Source organism: Manis javanica, chromosome 4 (assembly GCF_040802235.1).
Source record: "Manis javanica isolate MJ-LG chromosome 4, MJ_LKY, whole genome shotgun sequence".
NCBI classification, from domain to species: Eukaryota; Metazoa; Chordata; class Mammalia; order Pholidota; family Manidae; genus Manis; species Manis javanica.
The window spans coordinates 12,950,536-12,967,475 of NC_133159.1; positions in this window are offsets into that span (position 1 = coordinate 12,950,536).

The window sequence follows — 16,940 nt, forward strand, 5'->3', positions numbered from 1 at the left end:
AGACCCCCTGCTCTGTGTACCCATAGGCTCCTGAGTCTCTCCCATTACACATTCACCACGTTATTGTGACTATTTGTATTGGCAGAGAGGTGGGCTATTCAACCAAGATACCACACCCCTTGCATATGGTGGTGTAGTTGGTAGGAAGTGGTCACACAGCCAGACTACATTTCCCAGCTCCCTTTGCAACTTGGTAGGTCAGGTGACTGAGTTCTGACCAGTGGATTATGGGTAGAAGTGATAGATGTCAGTCCTGGCGGACAGACATGTCCTGTGTCTTCCATATTCTCTGTCTCCCTCTGCCTGTCAGTTGGATGTGACTTTGGGAGCTGTAAATTGACAACCAAGGTGCTTCCATCTGCCTGGGTGGCTGAGGGGGACTCCTTCCTTCATGCATGGGTTGATCTGTATGCAGGAGAGAAATACACTTTTCCTTTAAGCCTTGAGATTTGAGGGTTTGTGGTGATCCTACTGAATGTTACCTTGAGACTATATTTGTAAATTGTGTGTTTCCACCAAGTGGATTGTAACCACCAACAAGGCAAAGACAACATCTGACATGCCATTTTATCCCTATCCTTAACCCAAAGCCTGGCACATGAAAAATATTTGATAAATACCTGGTGAGCGAACGAGTACCTGGGATTTATTTTTCTACTGGCTTAAGTGAATCACACTTTACCCTCAGGCTAAACTTTGATGGCTTGCTTGTCGGCCAGGTGATTGTTTTGGACTGTACATTTGTGTCCCTCCAAATGAATGTGTTGAAATCCTAACCTGCAATGTTGTTGGTATTAGGAGGTGGGGCCTGTGGGAGGTAATGAGAATTAGAAGAAGTCATGAGAGTAGAGTCCCCATAAATAGGATTAGTGCCTTTATAGGTACAAAGAGAGAGTGCTTTTCTCTGCTCCCTGCCCTGTGAGGATCCTATAAGCCTCTGGTCTACAACCTGGAAGAGAGTTCTCACCAGAATCCAACCATGTTGGCCCCCTGATCTTAAGACTTTCAAACTCTGAAAGTGTAAGAAATAAATTTCTGTTGTTTATTACAAGCCACCCAGTCTAGAGTCCTTTGTTATTAGTAGCCTGGACAGACTAAGACAGTGATGGACCTTAAATGCAAATATTCCTTTCCTCTCAGAACCCCTCTGGGGAGGTGGAAGCTGGGGAGTCCAGCTTCCAATTCCTTACTTTGCTTTGGCCTGATTTTAATGACTGATGTTTTTTAGGTCCATTTTTTTTTAGGTAGAGGAGGGTGAGGCGGGTGGCAGCTTCATTCTAGTCAGAAGCTAAAAGGCTCGTTGATTTTTCTGATATCCTTTGAATGTGCCCCTTCTGCACAGACAGCTCCTCGCAGCTGTTAGGACTTCAAATTCCTCATGCATTGAGGGGGGCAGAGAAAAGATATGAAAGGCTTTTCAGCTGACACAAAAGAGGGGAAAAAGTGGAATAATAACGACAATGTGGTTAATACATAAAACGGTGAAATTTCTGGCACTCACTGTATCATTAATCTGTCTAAAGTGGCTTTGATCTCTTCTGCTTTAATTAACTTGTAATTATAACATGATGATTTTTGTAGCTGGTAGAATCTGGGAGCTGGGCCCCGAAAATGACTTCAGCCTCTAAGTGGCATCATGAAGCAGGGTTTGCAGCCACTGCCTTTCAGAGATGTGCTTTCCACATCTGTGCTCACACACGTGTGCACACACACACATGCACCTACAGAGGCATGTGTATACACACTCAGACATACGCCCCAGACTTCCCCATCCCACATTGTCATGAGATAGTAGCTGTGTGCTTGTACGAGCTTCCCAGACCCTAGGTTTGATTTGGGAGTTATCTGGGCAAGGTTTTAGGGTATAGTTGGTGGGCAAGCAGGCTGTGTCATTTATGGACACTATTTAATTTTCATGCCAAGTGGGTCACAAAAGTGGGTATTATTAGTTTCATTTTTCTGGATGTGGATACTAAGGCTCAGAGAGCTTAACTCACTCGCTTCAGTTCCCCCAGTTAGAAAACTGGTTGTGGTAGATTGACTTTTGGCCTCACCTCTTCACCCCACCATTCCCATGGCCTCACTCTTGCCTTTGCGTTTGGCCACGACACTGGTTTTGTTTGATGGCGTGTTGGTGGAAGTGACCGAGCATGCCCAGTAGCACGTTCTGGTCCCAGGAGGAGGAGGAGAAGCAGGTGAAGCAGAGTCACCCCAGGGGAGTCAGCCTAGATCAGCCAATACCCAGAAGCCCTTCAAGTGCACAAGCATAATTACCTCCTTAAGTCCCTGAGCTTTGAGATAGCAAGAATTGCCCAATATATGGGTGGGATGGGGATTCAAACCTGGGCCCATAGGTCCATCTGTCTCTAAGGCCCATGTATTTTCCTCAGTGCCATGTGGCCTCAGAGCTGAGGGTCCTGTTTTTCTTTCTGGTAAGGGTCGGGGCAGGAAGGACACTGGAGTTCTGCCCCATCACCTCCACCTCAACCAGAGCAGTTTCCACCCCCGTCTGTCTTATATTGCTCTGCTCTGTCATATTTCACTGAAAGAATGTATTCTGCTTAAACAATCTTTGAAAACCATGTAGTACTCCAACCTTCTCATTTTATAAGTGAGGAAACAGAGACTCAGAGAAGGGCAGCAGCTTGGTCAAGACCACAGCTGGTTAGAAGTAGAGCCAAGACTATAGCCCAGTCTCTCCAGGCCACTTAGTCAGAAGATCACATCCCAATACCTGTCATGACTCTGTAAGGCAGAAGGCCTGGGCAGGGGTGATGCTGAGGCATCAGGTGTAAGAAAAGGCTCAGAGAAGGGATGCCCGCTGTGCGTGGTGGCCTCCGCCTCCTGCTGCCCTGGCTGTCTCTTCTCGCACCCCCAGCTCCTCCAAGAAACCTCTCCAGATCACTGAGTGCTGGCTCCCTGGCTTCACAGTGTGTGGGGCTCCAGCCCCACCTTGCTCTTCTCTTTAATTATTTCATATGAGAAGCAGCCTTGTTGTCCCAACCTGACTATAAAGACCCCCAGGGCAGGCTCTGAGTTTCCTCTCTGATTCCCCAGCATCTGGCTCAGGGTCTGGCACAGAGCTAGCCCCTGGCAAGATGTTGAATAACATGTAGTTGTGTCCCCAGTTGCATTCACTGCAGGGCTGGGAACATATATGTCCCAGAGATTACTTGTGGATCATATATGGATGCAGCGAGGTTGGAGGGGTGGACTGAATTCACAGGGAGTGACTAGTAAGTACCAGACCATGCAAAGGGTTTTGTGGGCAACATCTCACTTAAACTTCCCAACAATCCTATGTGATATTCATTCATTCATTCATTCATTCATTCATTCATTCATTCATTCTCTCATTCACCATTTTCCCAACACATGGGCACATTCTCTGAATCAGGCACTGCGCTGGGCACTGGGGAATAGCAGGGCCCAGGGTTTTATCCAACAAACTGAGGCATACAGCAAAGAGACTTGTCCAGGGCCACACATCAGGTTTGGTGTCCCCAAGATTCAAACCCTTTTTCACTTCTAGTGCTGAGCCCATAACTCTTGTGCACACTGCTTCTGCAGCTTTTTCTTGTCTAAGAGCTCTGTCCTTCAGTCTCCCAGCTCCTCTCTTTTCACCATGCCTTCATTACTCACTTGATCTGTGTCCTGTTGTGTATAGTTCAATCACTTACTCATTCGGGCTCTTTTAAGCTCCTGGCATGCCCAGATCCCATGCTGGGCATTGGGCATAGCACATAACAACTCAGCCAACATCAAGCATGGAAGCCAAGCTAGGATATCCAGGGGTGGGCTCTAGCTGCATTGTGGGAGGGAGAGAGGGAGAGGGGCCCATCCCCACAGGCCTAGTCCATCCACCTATTTCTCTAGGTGTGGTAGCCCAAGCAGAATTGGTCAGACAGTGAGAGGAGAGAGGTTCAGAGAACCATGTTGGGAGCGTTGGAGAATCAGGAGCAAATTGTGAGCAAATGTCAGTATTTTTGGATAGGAAATAAGTGCTGTGTAAATGAGATGCAAAACTATGTAAATCATGGACATTCCATTTCAGTCCACAGCTACTTTTGGTAATAAGTCTGCAGCAGGGCTGGTAATGGAGGAGAGGGTGCATCAGCAGGACCAACATTACGTGTCCCCAACTCTTAGCCCTGCCTTGGAGGGGTAGCAGGGTTGAGCTGGAGCGGTTGGAACAGCTGTTAAAGTGGAAGATCACCACCAGGCCGGGTGCAAGAGGAAACAAGAGCAGGCCTGGCTAGGGTGAGGTTAGGAGGTTTCTGGGTGGAAGTAAGACCTGAGAGGAAAATGCAAGTCTGAAGAACATATCAACCGTGGAGTGTGGAGGGGGCAACTCCATGGGCAAAGGCATGAGGGCAGAGCGGGTAGTCTCGTGGGCCTGGGATTTAGGGTACATGGGTGTGGGGGCAGGACAGGGAAGACTGGAAAGGTAAGTAGGAGCAGACTGAGGGAGTTTGGTCTAGAACTAGAGTGGAAAACCAGATGCCCCCAGGGGCCAATATTAATGAGAGAAACTGGCTGGTGCTTGCATCTTAAATACATGGAAATATCCATCAGTTCCACAAAGAAATATACTCTCTTCACTTCATTGAATCAGGAGGTCCTCAAGGTCTGTCTTTTGTTTGCCAACTTTTGACAAAGACGTGTGCAGAGGAATTTCTCCAAAATAAGGAAGCTGAGAGCCTAAGATAGATGTTGACTGGGGCTCAGGCTCAGCAATGGGGAAACAGGAGGGAGGAGTGGACACTGTTGTTAAAGCATGGAGGCTGCCTGTGTCCCCCAGACTAATGAGGAAGCTGCTTCTCAGGCCCAGACCATCGATGCTGTGCTCCAAGGCAGGGCCTAGGGTGTTCTGATCTTTCAAAAGAAGAATTTCTATGTAAGGGCTCCCAATATTTAAATATTGGCTCGAAGTTTTTAATTTTAACACACTGTGTGAGCAAAAAGAAAAGAGAAAAAAAAGGATAAAGATAAAGAAAAGAAAGGAATGAGGAAGAATCTAGAGGCCGCAAGCCACCAGTTGAGGCCTCTGTGGTAGCAGAGGGATTCATGGGGGAGAAGGCTGGAGGAGGGGAGGTCTGTTCCATGGTAGCTGCAGTTGTCCCCGTGAGAATACCTGGGCAAGCCAGTGAGAGTAACAAGGAGGAGCAGGTGGAAGACGTGTGTATCAGCTACCTGCTGCCATAGCAATGCTGTGTAACAGCCAACCACAAACATTCTATTGTAAACAGCTGAGTCTGCCCCCGAGTCTGTGAGTCAGTTGAGAGGTTCTGCTGAAACGAGGGGGCCAGGGCAGGGCAGGCTCATCTGTCTGGTTAGGTGGTGGCTTTTTCTGGTCTTGGCTGGGCTCTGTCACATGTCTGGGGCCTGGCTGGGGCAACTGAGATGACCGGGCTCTGCTCATTCTTCCAGCACGCTGGCCTGGGAATGTTCTTATCAAAGGTAAGGCTCTGGAGATAAGGCCCAAAACTGTCACATAAGCATTTCTGGCACAAGTGGTCAAATGAGTCACATGGCCAAGCCCAACTTTAAGGGAGAGGGAAATAGGTTCCTTCTCGTGGTGGGCAGAGCTGCATACTCACATTGCAAAGGGCATGGATACAAGGATGGATACAAAGATGGGTGGAGAAATGCAGTTAATTTATAGCAGCATAGCTTTGGGTAAGTCACCCACTCTGTCTGGACCTACTGTGTCATTTGTAAAAGGAGGAGTTTGTGTGGGATGGTCCTTCCAGCTTAGCCGACCTGAGGACCCACCTCATGTCAAGCCTCCAGAGCGCAGTTGTATTCTACCAGTACAGCAAGGGGAAGGCTTCCCCTCTCTCCCTCCTCTGCTGTGCCCAGGAAGTGCCTGCCTGGGATTCCAGGCATCTTTCCTCAGGGATCAATAGCTCTTCACTTTCCCTAATGGGCTCCCTGATGATTGGCGGGGCTGAAGTAGAGCCATGGGGAGAAATGCATTAGCCCACCTTGTGCCCCCAGAAGGCATTTGTCCTTAATACAGGGAGGGATGTGGCTGATTCAGTCTCTCCATTGTTTGAGATACTAATGAAGCTTTTATGGATGGCTCCCTGCTGGAGAGGGTGACACAAAATAGAACTATCTTACAGTCCCAATTTCCATGTGCTGAAACCTATAGTAACTGCTTATGAGGAATTAGTCCCAATCATTCATCCATCCATCCATCCATCCATCCATCCATCCATCCATCCATCCATCCATCTATCCATCTGTCCATCCATCTTTTAAGACCTCTCATGTGCCAGGACAGGCCCAGACAGAATAGAAATGGATAAAACACAGCCTCAGACCTCGACAGGAGAGGGCAGACAAGCAGGCAGTCAGTGGACCATTCTGGGTGTGGAGTGCAGCTGAGCATGAAAGAAGGAACCAGGCAGAGATAAACTTCACCCCAGGCCTCTGAGGGAGCTCTTTCCAGGCTAAGCACTTAGGAGAAAGATGCGGCCGGCTCTGAGACCCAGACCACTGTCTTGATGGAGGATTTGAAACTGCCTTCCAACATTTAAAAGATGAAAGGTAATCCCTCGGAGTATGGGGAGGTGAGCCCTGCCTATCACGGGCCTACATTTAAGGTGCTGACGTGTGAGGGTCTGCATGGCCGAGCACCAGGGAGATGGGATGTGCATATGTGGGGCCCATGGGGCCGGGCTCCAGAACGGCTGGGCCCCAGGGAACGGCAACTCCATCCTGCCTCTGCTGCGCCTGATCAGATGCCCACAAGCGTCCTGAGCTCTCCTGCTTTGTGATCATCTGTGGGACGAGCAGCCAGTGGGGTGAGTTCATCCACATCAACACTCCAGAGGGCTTTCCCGCGAGACGAACTGTTTTGGCCTGAAAGATCTAGGTAGGAGGCTGTGTAGACGTGGCTTGGCCCTGGGTTCCATCCACTACCCCGCTGTCCCTGCCCGGGTGCGTGGAGGCAGGACCAGGGAGCACTAGATAAAGGAACAGCAGAACAGAGCCCATGCCAGACTCCCAGGTAGGTGTTTGACCTTCTTTTGTAGCCATGGAAGAATGTATGAATACTTCAAATTAGACATATACGTTTGGGGAGACTCCCAAAGTCCCAGGGTGGGAACCCCAAATTTAGGACATAGATTAGCCACCTAATAAGGCTTCCATCTAAGACCAATAAAACTTTCTAGTGCCATTAGGGAAGCTGGTTGAGCCAGCCTCCACCGAGATAAGAAGAGAGAGGTTTTGAAACATTGCTTCAAAGTTTCAACTGTGGCTCCCTCCCTGCCCCTGAGAGACGCAGCCATGGAGGAAATCAGCCATTCCTTTAGCTGTAGTCAGGCCCAGGAGGTGCCGGAGACCTGAGTCTCTTTGCCTTGAAAAACCTCAGTATCAATTCATCACTTATTGTCTCTCCAGTTCCAAAGATGGATTGTGTAGATATGTAAAGTAAGTGCAACAAATAAAGGAAATACATTTAAAATGTACAAGAATTGGCCAAGTTTGCAATATTTCACCTCAATTTTATATGCTGTCAAATATACTTGAAATACATGTGTGCTAAGCATGACAAAGGTATAGAAACTAAAGCTCTATTATTTTGCTGTAATGGGCCAGGGGAATAGCTCTGAAATAATATTCTTCTGTCTGTAATAAAGGCTTTTCTCTGAAGCTGTCCTAATGCAGGGAACAAAACCGAGAGCTCTCTCGAAGGCTTCTTCCTTTGAATTACGGCACACCCTCCACGGCCTTCCACCACGATGAGCTTGGCTGGGTAGATGAGGACCCAGTCCGTGATGCAACGGGGTGAGAGGCGTGGGAGGCACCTGGCCCAGGGTGATAAGCATGGAGAGGACGTGAGCATGGGAATTCATGTCCTGCACCACAGTGTCCATGTGGCAAGCCCACCACGCATGCCACCCTGGCTCATGCCACACGGCCCCCTGGACACACACTTGGTCAGCCTCTCTACCCGGGCAGCAGCCTCAGGAAAACTGGAGGCAGCTCAACTTGAAGGGTTTGCTGTAAGTGACTGTGTGGCATGGCAGGAGGCTGAGGCATCTAAAGGCCTCAGGGAATCAGTCTCTGCCACCAAACAGGGTGATTTGCTCTGCCATTCATTGGCTGTGTGCTTTTGGAAGGCCACATAACCTCTCTGAGACTTGCTTTCCTGACTTCAGAAAGCCAGTAATAAACCCAACTTTACAGGATTGTTCTCACCCCGCTGCACAGTTCCAGGGGCCACCAGTCCATGGTACCCTTGGCAGATGGTGCTCCCTGAAGTTGTACAGTGAGCAACCTATGCAGCTGTACATGGCAGCTCTGGATGATGTGAAGACACTGGCACATAGTAAATATACCACATAGGTCAGAGCTGTCGTTACCACTGTATTTTTGTGGAGTGATTTAGAGAGGACATTGGAATCAAGTCTGGTTGCAAATTCCTGCTCTGCCACTTTCTAGCTCAATTCTCTTGGGAAAGTTGCTTAACTTCTGCCTCATTTTCCTACTCTATAAAATAGAGATAATAATACATCTGGCTGCAAAGGCTGCTGTGAGGATGAAGCCTGATAATTCAAGTCTGAGCCTTTATTGGTTGGTGTCTGGCAAATGACAGATGTTGAACATATTGGTTTCCACAAGGCGACTGGACAGACAGAGTGAGAGTATGACCACCGTGAGACTGAGAGAAGTTACAAGCAACATGCCAGACACACCCATGTCCATGTAGCTGGACTGCAAGCACCAGTGCTGGGGTGGAGACTTCTTTGGACACACTGACAATGCCCACGTACCAAGCAGCAAGGTGCATTGCACACAAGGACGTGCAAACAGAAGGACATGCAGGAAGCAGCCCCTAAGGGTTGCCTATGGGAGAGAAGAGATGGAGTGGAATCAAGGATAAAGGGAATACATAGATAAATAAGATTGGCTCCCCCAGCCAGTGAATGGCAGAGATCAGCCCTGAACCTGTTTGACTGCAGTCTGATTCCCTGAGGCCTCGAGACCCCTCCCCAGCCTCCTTCTGCCACGCCACACCATCAGTTCCTCCTTATAAGTCTCTGGACAGTACTTTTCTCCAGAGCCAATGAGGAAAGGACCACCTGGGGCTGAGCTCCATCCATTTTCAGAGCTGGGAGTTATCTCAGAAACTGTCCGGTTCACGCACCTCCCAGGCAAGTGGAGGAGAGAGACTGTATCACAGGCAAAATGGCCTGGGGATCACGTGGCCACAGAGAAGGGTGTCATCCTTGATAAGAAGGGGCCAAAGGTCCATCTTTTGGTGCTGGGTTGCAGTGACCGTCCCTGCAACACTGCACAGGTAGAGTCACACCTGCTGAATGGGCGGCCTTGTCCAGTGGGCTTGGAGGCTATCAGGAAAATGGGGCCGAGTCCTGCAGCCGGGCCAGCACAGCCATAGGAGAGGAGGGTGACATGAACAGTTCAAGGAGAAGGGGAACTGTGAGCCAGAGGTGATCACGAGACCCACTCCCCGAGGTGCTCAGAAAGCAGGGATAGCAGCGGGCTTGCCGCAGAATGCCAGGTAAGGGCCTTGAGCCTACCACGTTCAGGGGTCCTTGTCTCACACTGGGTCACAGGAAGCTGAAAGCAGAACTGACCAGCCTGTCCCTGCTGGGGAGTCTCCCAGCATCTTGTCGCCAACAGTCCAAGGGAAGCAAAATAAAAAATTCAGGGCTGGGGGCAGTGAGATTCAGAGGCATTAAAGTATTCTAGCTGAAAAATACATGACTGAGTGACTGATCGCATGGATGCCATAAGCAGCACCTGCTACCAAATCTGGTAGAATTTTTCAACTTTTCCACTTGCCAGTTGGGAGATGTGCCGTTCAGAACCTTACTCAGCTGGCCACCCTTCTCTCTACCTGTGTCCTCTTTCTGTCTCTCTCCTCCACCCCTTACCTGTGTCCCTGAACTTGCTCAGCTGGTGCTTCCTTCCCCTTCTCTCTGCCCTCAGCACAGAGATGCCACTCTGTGGACCAGTCCTGACCCCAGTCCTCGCCCTTTCCTCAAATTCTCAAAAGGAGTCGCCTGTCTCATGTCTCTCCGAGTCACCGATGAGACAGGCCACACCTGCTTCCCAGAGGGCAAGGGCGAAGGCCTGGAGGTGGGAGCAAACATGGACATTCTGGCATTCCTACAGAATCAGTCATGAACGCACACAGGAACACACAGACATGAACGTGCAAACACACGAAGGCATGCCTTAGCAGCACCATGAATACATAAACACGGTCCCATTCATATGCCCCCAAATACAGATGCACACCCGGACATGCAGGTATGCACAGACTCACATGTCCATATGCACACATACATGCATCTACACACTAGCATACACATGGAAAGAAACATATATCTCTGCACATCAGACGCACACAGTGTACCAGGAAGTGGAAGAGGAGATCACGCTTCCCACGCTCCACCTCCCGCGCAGGTGTACAGACTAATGTGCACACGCTCAGAATACACCACACAGCTGCTCAGGCAGGCACACCGCCGATGACCCTCCCCTCCCAACTCTCCTCCTTCCAACCTGGTTTGTGGGGGGCATGTCAGCAGTGAGCTGGGGCTGCAAGAGGCCACAACAGAGATGCCTGGTGGGACCCCCCAGGGAAGTTGCAATGATCTTGAGAGCTCCTTGCCCCTCCTGGAACAGACCCCGCAGCACCTCAAGTGACCACAGGCAGCATTCTTGCCAATTCCCATGCCTGTGTTGGTGGAGGCGATGCCTCCCCATGAGAGCTCTGGGTGTGGGAAACATCCTTGTCCCCTTCCCTGCACACACGTGCCAACCCAGGTTCCTGTGGGGAGGGGGTCAGAGGTGGAGAGGCCTGAACTTCAGGAAATTCTTGCAGGTTTCCAGGGGGCTGGGCAGATGACCTCCTTCAAGCAGGAGCATTGGGGTGCCTTCCTCTTCTTTGTGAGGCTTCCGGGTGAGTGTGAGGAGCTCCCAAGGGCCAGAAAGGCGTAAAAGCCAATGTTGGAGTGTCAGCCTGGCCCCTTCGCACACATCGACTCATCCGACCTCTGCTGTCCTCTCTCCCTGGACTTCTCCCTGGCCTCCTGCCTCCCCACTTGCCTCTTTGGGAACATTCTCTGCATATTAGTCAGAAAGATTCTGTGGATGTATGAGCCCAGCCATGTCACTACTCTGCACAGAACCTTCCAATGGCTTCCATTTTTATCAGCAATAAGACCAAGGCCCAAATAGCGCCGGGACTCACTTTATCCTCTGACCCTTGCCTCCCTCTCCTGCTTTCCTCCGCTTGCTGTCTCCGCTGCAGCCACATCAGCTCCCTCGCTGCAGCGCCAACGCACCAGGCCTGCCCCGGCCTCAGAACCATGCTGATCCCTCCCCTGAAATGTTTCTGCTGCTGAATGTCTGCATGACCCCCTTAAATGTGACCTCTGGGGAGCCTTCCATGGACACCTGACCTAAACTCACATCCCACCGCTGCACCTATTGCCTTTCCCTGCTTCATTTTCTCTTTAACACTTACCACCATCCAACAAATCATTCATCTGGCTTATCTTTCTTGTCTGCTTTCTGTCTCCCACTATTACATAAGCTCCATGACAGCAAGGGGCTTGACTTGTTCCACTTAATGCCCAGGACACAGCACTCCGTATGTAGAAGGTGTTCGATGTATATTTGCTGAGTGATGAACAATCCTGCGGGGCAGGCATTTTCACCCCCACTTGACAGATGAGAAAACTGAAGATACCAAAGCTGCAGTGATTTGCCCAAACTCACAAGGCTGGTAAAGAGGTAGAGCTTGGGTTTGAACCCAGGTTGATTTGACTCACGAATCAGAAGCTGTATTTACCTTGCCTGGCTACCACCCATACCCATGCCACATACCGTGTGTAAACTCCAGACCCATGTCTGTCAGACTTCAGTAAACATCAAGATCAACACAGATCCCAGGCTCTGGCACAGCCCTGATTAGGTCAAGTGGGTGCCTTGTGGAACACACTTTGAGAAACACAACCATATACTATTTTCCCAAGATACCCAAAGAGCTCATGATGTCATCTGACTAAATTTTCCTGCCACCTTCCTGCAATCACTATTTGCTCCATTTCTTTTTCAAAACTTACCTGTCTAGGTGGTAGCAGTGGCACCCACCTTTTTTTTTTTAGGACCTGGCTATTTAGGATCATGGTGAAGGGGAAGTAACCTTTACTGAACTCCTATTATACTTGAGCCATGTTTTAGGAACATTATCTGTGTTGAGGAGGCAGACAAGCGTTGTAGCCAAGTGCATGGCCTCTGGACTCAGACTGCCAGGTTTGAGGTCTGGTTCTATCACTTTTAGTAGCTGTTCAAACTTAGCTGACTTATTTAACTTCTCTGAGCTTCCATTCCCCTATCTGTGGAATGCTGACTTTGTTACAATATTTTTTCCTTTCTTTTTCTTTTAGTAATGGAATTAGTGAATTTTAGCAGGACACATGGTCACCAGCTAAAGACTACATTTCCCATACTCCTGTGTTGTTAAGTGTAGCCATGTGATTATGTTCAGGCCAATAAAGTTCAAGAGGAAGTTATGGGAGCAACTTCTAGGTCATGCCCTTAAAAGAAAAGGGAATACACCCCACAGCCCCTCTCCCCCTCTGTCTGTTGGTGAGAATGCTGGGCCATGAGACAGAAGCCACATGTGGACAAGAGCAGAGAGCAAGATGAAGGAGGTCTTGAGCCTGATAATTGTGAAACTACCTTATCAGCCCTGGATTGACTGTTGGCCAAGAAAGTAACTTCCATCTTGTTTAAGGCACTGTTCTTTTGGCTTTGGTTATAGCAGCTGGGTCTGTATCTTAACTAAAGCTAACTTTGGAACAAGTGGATGCTGCCATAAAGACACTTAACCTATGAAGCTTGGCTTGGTGGCCAAGGAGCAGGTGGAGACAGAGGTACACAGGGTAGGAAGATGGCAGCCCTAGTTAGGACACAGCAAACACCTGCTGTTGGCTGGGACGCCCCAAGCACCCATCATGAGCTGGCCATGTGTGTAACTCGGGCGGGTCTGTTGAAACTCTCAGAAGGCTCTGGACTCAGACTGCCGGGTTTGAGGTCTGGTTCTATCACTTTTGGTAGCTGTTCAAACTTGGGTGACTTACTGAACTTCTCTGAGTTTCCATTCCCCTATCTGTGGAATGCTGACTTTGTTTTATAACTCTCTAGTTATCAAAAATTGGGAAGAGGAAGTCTTAATGGGCAAGAGAGAAGACGCAGCCCCAACTTTTCTCAAGTGACTCGGGCCTCACTGTAGGGTGGCATGTGGCAGCCAAGGCCAGATAGAGAGACTTATTACCTTCCTGCCCAAGCCTACTGTCCCAGGTGGCCCCCACGCGGCCTCTCTTGGGTTGTGAGAGGTATATGGGCAAGACAAAGGGACTGGGAGATCAAAGACAGGAGCCTTCCAACAGAAAAACTATACGTAGAAGAGATCTTGGGTATGGTTCTTTGTACTTGGAACTGCTGACAAGAAGCAAAGGAAAGCCTCGCCCACACAGTTCATGATGTTGCCACGTTTCTCTGGGACAAACTGATCACTCTAGGTAAGAGCCTGATTCTGGTGCAGGGCTTACTATGTACCCAGGCCTCTCTGGTGACCCCCAGCTGTCCTTGGACATGTGAATGTCTCTCCTGGCACATGAGGGCTGGGCCTTGGAGCTCACCTGGCTCACCTCCCCCTCTTCTGCATGTGGGAAAAGAGAGGGAAGGTACCTTGCCACAGGCCACGCAGCTCCGTGGTGCATGGAGCAGGGAGTGGTGCCCGCATCACTGGGTCCCCACAGGGTTTCTACTTGTTATCAGAACTTTGTGCAATGGAAAGAAACGCTTGTGAAAGTAGTGTAGAAAAGCAAGGGACCATGTACCAAGCTGGTGGCACCGCCCCTCTCCCCACGCCCTCTCCTTCTGCGTCCTTCCAGGGGAACGGGGCATGTTCTGGCAACACAGAAGGTACGGAGACCCCAGGAGTGAGCACCACACTGCCTGAGTTTGAATCCTGGTCATGCCATTTACTGCCTGTGGGACCCGGAGCAGGTAATTACTCCTGCGGAGCCCGATCTCATCAGCAATGGTGATGCTGATCCCGTGGGATGGGTGTAAGGTTTAGATGAGGAAATAGTACAAAATTCTTACATCGGTACTTGGCAAATGGTAGGTGCTCCATCAACATCAGGTATTGCGTGAGGGGGATTGACGTGAATCGCTAACATCTCAGTGGCTTTATATAGCTACTGTTTATTTCTTAGTCATATGACAGCCTAATGGCACCTAGGTAGGCAGTCCTTCTCCACCTTCTGGCTACACTGTCCAAGGTCCCCAGGCAGGGGAAGGGAAAGGTGGGGGATGTTTCTAAGGGCCAAGCCTGGAAGTAGCAGGCCTCACCTCTGCCAATTCTATTGGCCGGAAGTGGTCAGTGGTACAGCCACACGGTAAGGGGAGCGCTGTCATTAGCCATGGGCCCAGGGGAGGAAACGGCACCTAGGCCACAACTGCTGTGACACTGGCTTGGTCCCTTGTGTATTGTGTGGTTCTCTTCATGCATGTTCAACGTCTCTGGACCTTGGTTTCCTCATTGTAAATGGAGCTAACACCACCAGTTTTATTACTATGAAGCTCACATTAGGTAAAGGAAGTTCAAAGTGCCTGGTGCATGGAAGATACCTGGTGAATGTGATTTTCTTTCCTTTCTTTGCTCAGTAGGCCTCCTCTTTCCCCAGCTCCCTCTCCCCTTCCTGCCCCTCCTAGCCTCTCTGTGTCCTTCCCCTGCAGTGCTCAGGCAGTGGCTGGCAGGGCCCCTGCTCCACAGTCCACCGAACCTGCCCAATTTCAATCTCAGGGACAAAGTTACTAAAGGAAATCCTGAGAGCAAAGGCGAGGGGCACAGAGTGAGTGGCCGGAGCCATGTCCCCTGCTCCCCAATGTAAATATCTGGGAAAACCATTAGTGGGCCCTGCAGCTCACAGACAAATTACAAGGCAGGGGGATCAATGTTATTGTTTCCACAAGCTGAATTCATAACAGTTTATGGCAAAATCGATGTGAATCTTCATGAATAAAGTGATGGCAGGTGCACATTAGGGAATCATAAGGAGAGGGAGGCGAAACTGCAGCTGATTGGCAGTAGAGGTGGGGTCCCAGGAGGGAGCCGCCTACCCAGCAGCCCTGGGGCTTAGTCCTCCCTGCAGTGCAGCAAGGCCCTTCCCAGACCGGCTCTGCCTGCCTGCACACACCCAGGAGGGAACACACCGAGGCTGGGAGGGGACCTAAAAAGAGGTGACATTTTCCTGAGAGCTGAGCTTCACATTTTATGCTCTTATTAGATCCTCAAAGCCTCTCTCGGAGCTTAAAGCCATTATAACCCCCATTTACAGCTCTGGAAACCAAGGCTCCGAGCTGAAGCACCTTGCCTGGCATCACATGGTTAATAACGAGCAATGTCTGTGTTCAAACCCAGGTCTCCCCTATTCCAGAGGCTCAGAGTTACTATATTAAATGAGCTTGGCCTCTCTGTCCTCTGCTTCTCTACCTTTTGGGCTCTGCACATGCCATGCCCTCTTTCTGGAGTGCCCCTCTCTTCTTTCCTCCATCCAAGAAGTAGAAAGGCCTCATTGGCCCTCACCACCCGGCTGTGATGTTGCTCGAAAGGCCAGCGATGTCTGTGATGTCTTCGGCTGGCATCACATTGCCCTCCCAGTGGGGTTCTGTGGATGTGCGCACTGTGGACTCTGTGATGCTGTCTGGGGAGTGTTTGTCCTCCTGGCTTCTTCGGGAGGGTGTGAGCTACTCCAGGGCTGGACTGTATCCTATCTTACCATCTCTCTTTTGATCCACCCACCTGAATACTGGCATTGAAATCCATCCTTCCATCCATCCACCCATCTGCCCAACCATCTATTTGTCCATCCAGCCATGAATCTGTCCATCTTTCTGTCTTTCCTCCTTTCCTTCCACCTATCCATCCACCCATCCATCATCCACTTTCAGGTAGTTCCCAGAACTTGCAAAATTATCAGATTTTGCTGTCAGACGCTATAACATGGATGAACCTTGAAAACATGCTAAGTGAAACAGGCCAGTCACAAAAGGACAAATACTGCACAAATCACACTCTTATAAGGTACTTAGAGCAGTCAGATTCAAAGACAGAAAGTAGAATCATGGTTGCCAGGGGCTGTGGAAAGGAGACAGAGGGGAGTTAGTGTTTAGTGGATATACAGTTTCGATTTTGCAAGATAAGCAGTGTTCTAGAGGTGGATGGTGGTGATGGGTGCACAACAATGTGAGTGTATTTAATACCAAATGAACTGCACACTTAAAAACAGTTAAAATGGTAAATTCCATGCAATGTGTATTTTATTACAATTAAAAATAAATACATAAATTTATAGCTGCACCAGATTTTTCTAAGGGGCTGCAGGACGCCTTATGCAGAATCCCACTCCTGGCCTGTTCTAATTCCAACTATTGGTCTCACTCTCCCTTAAGTCCTGCCTCCCTGATGGTGCACCAGTGGGGACTCGAGCCCTCTCCAGCTCACCGGTCTCCAATTTCACCTGGTTCTCATGGTTTTCATGGAATCAATGTTAATAACAGCTAACCCACGGTGAGAGTGTTTTCTGTGTTGCAGCCTATTCTAAGTGCTTTGCACGGGCCGTGGCATGCCCACCCTGTGAGCTAGGTACTATCATTGGTTCTGTTCTAAAGATGAGGAAACTGAGGTCCAGGGAAGTTAAGGTAACGTGTCCAAGCCTCCTCAGCTAGGAAGCTGCAGAGGCGGGACTCAGACCCAGCTGAGATGACAACCCATTCTTAAAGCTGCTCAGGGTGGCTTCCCACAAACCATACTTGCTTATATAATCCTGTAGGCATTAAGCTTACATAAGTCTTATCTCCCCAAGACCTTGTGA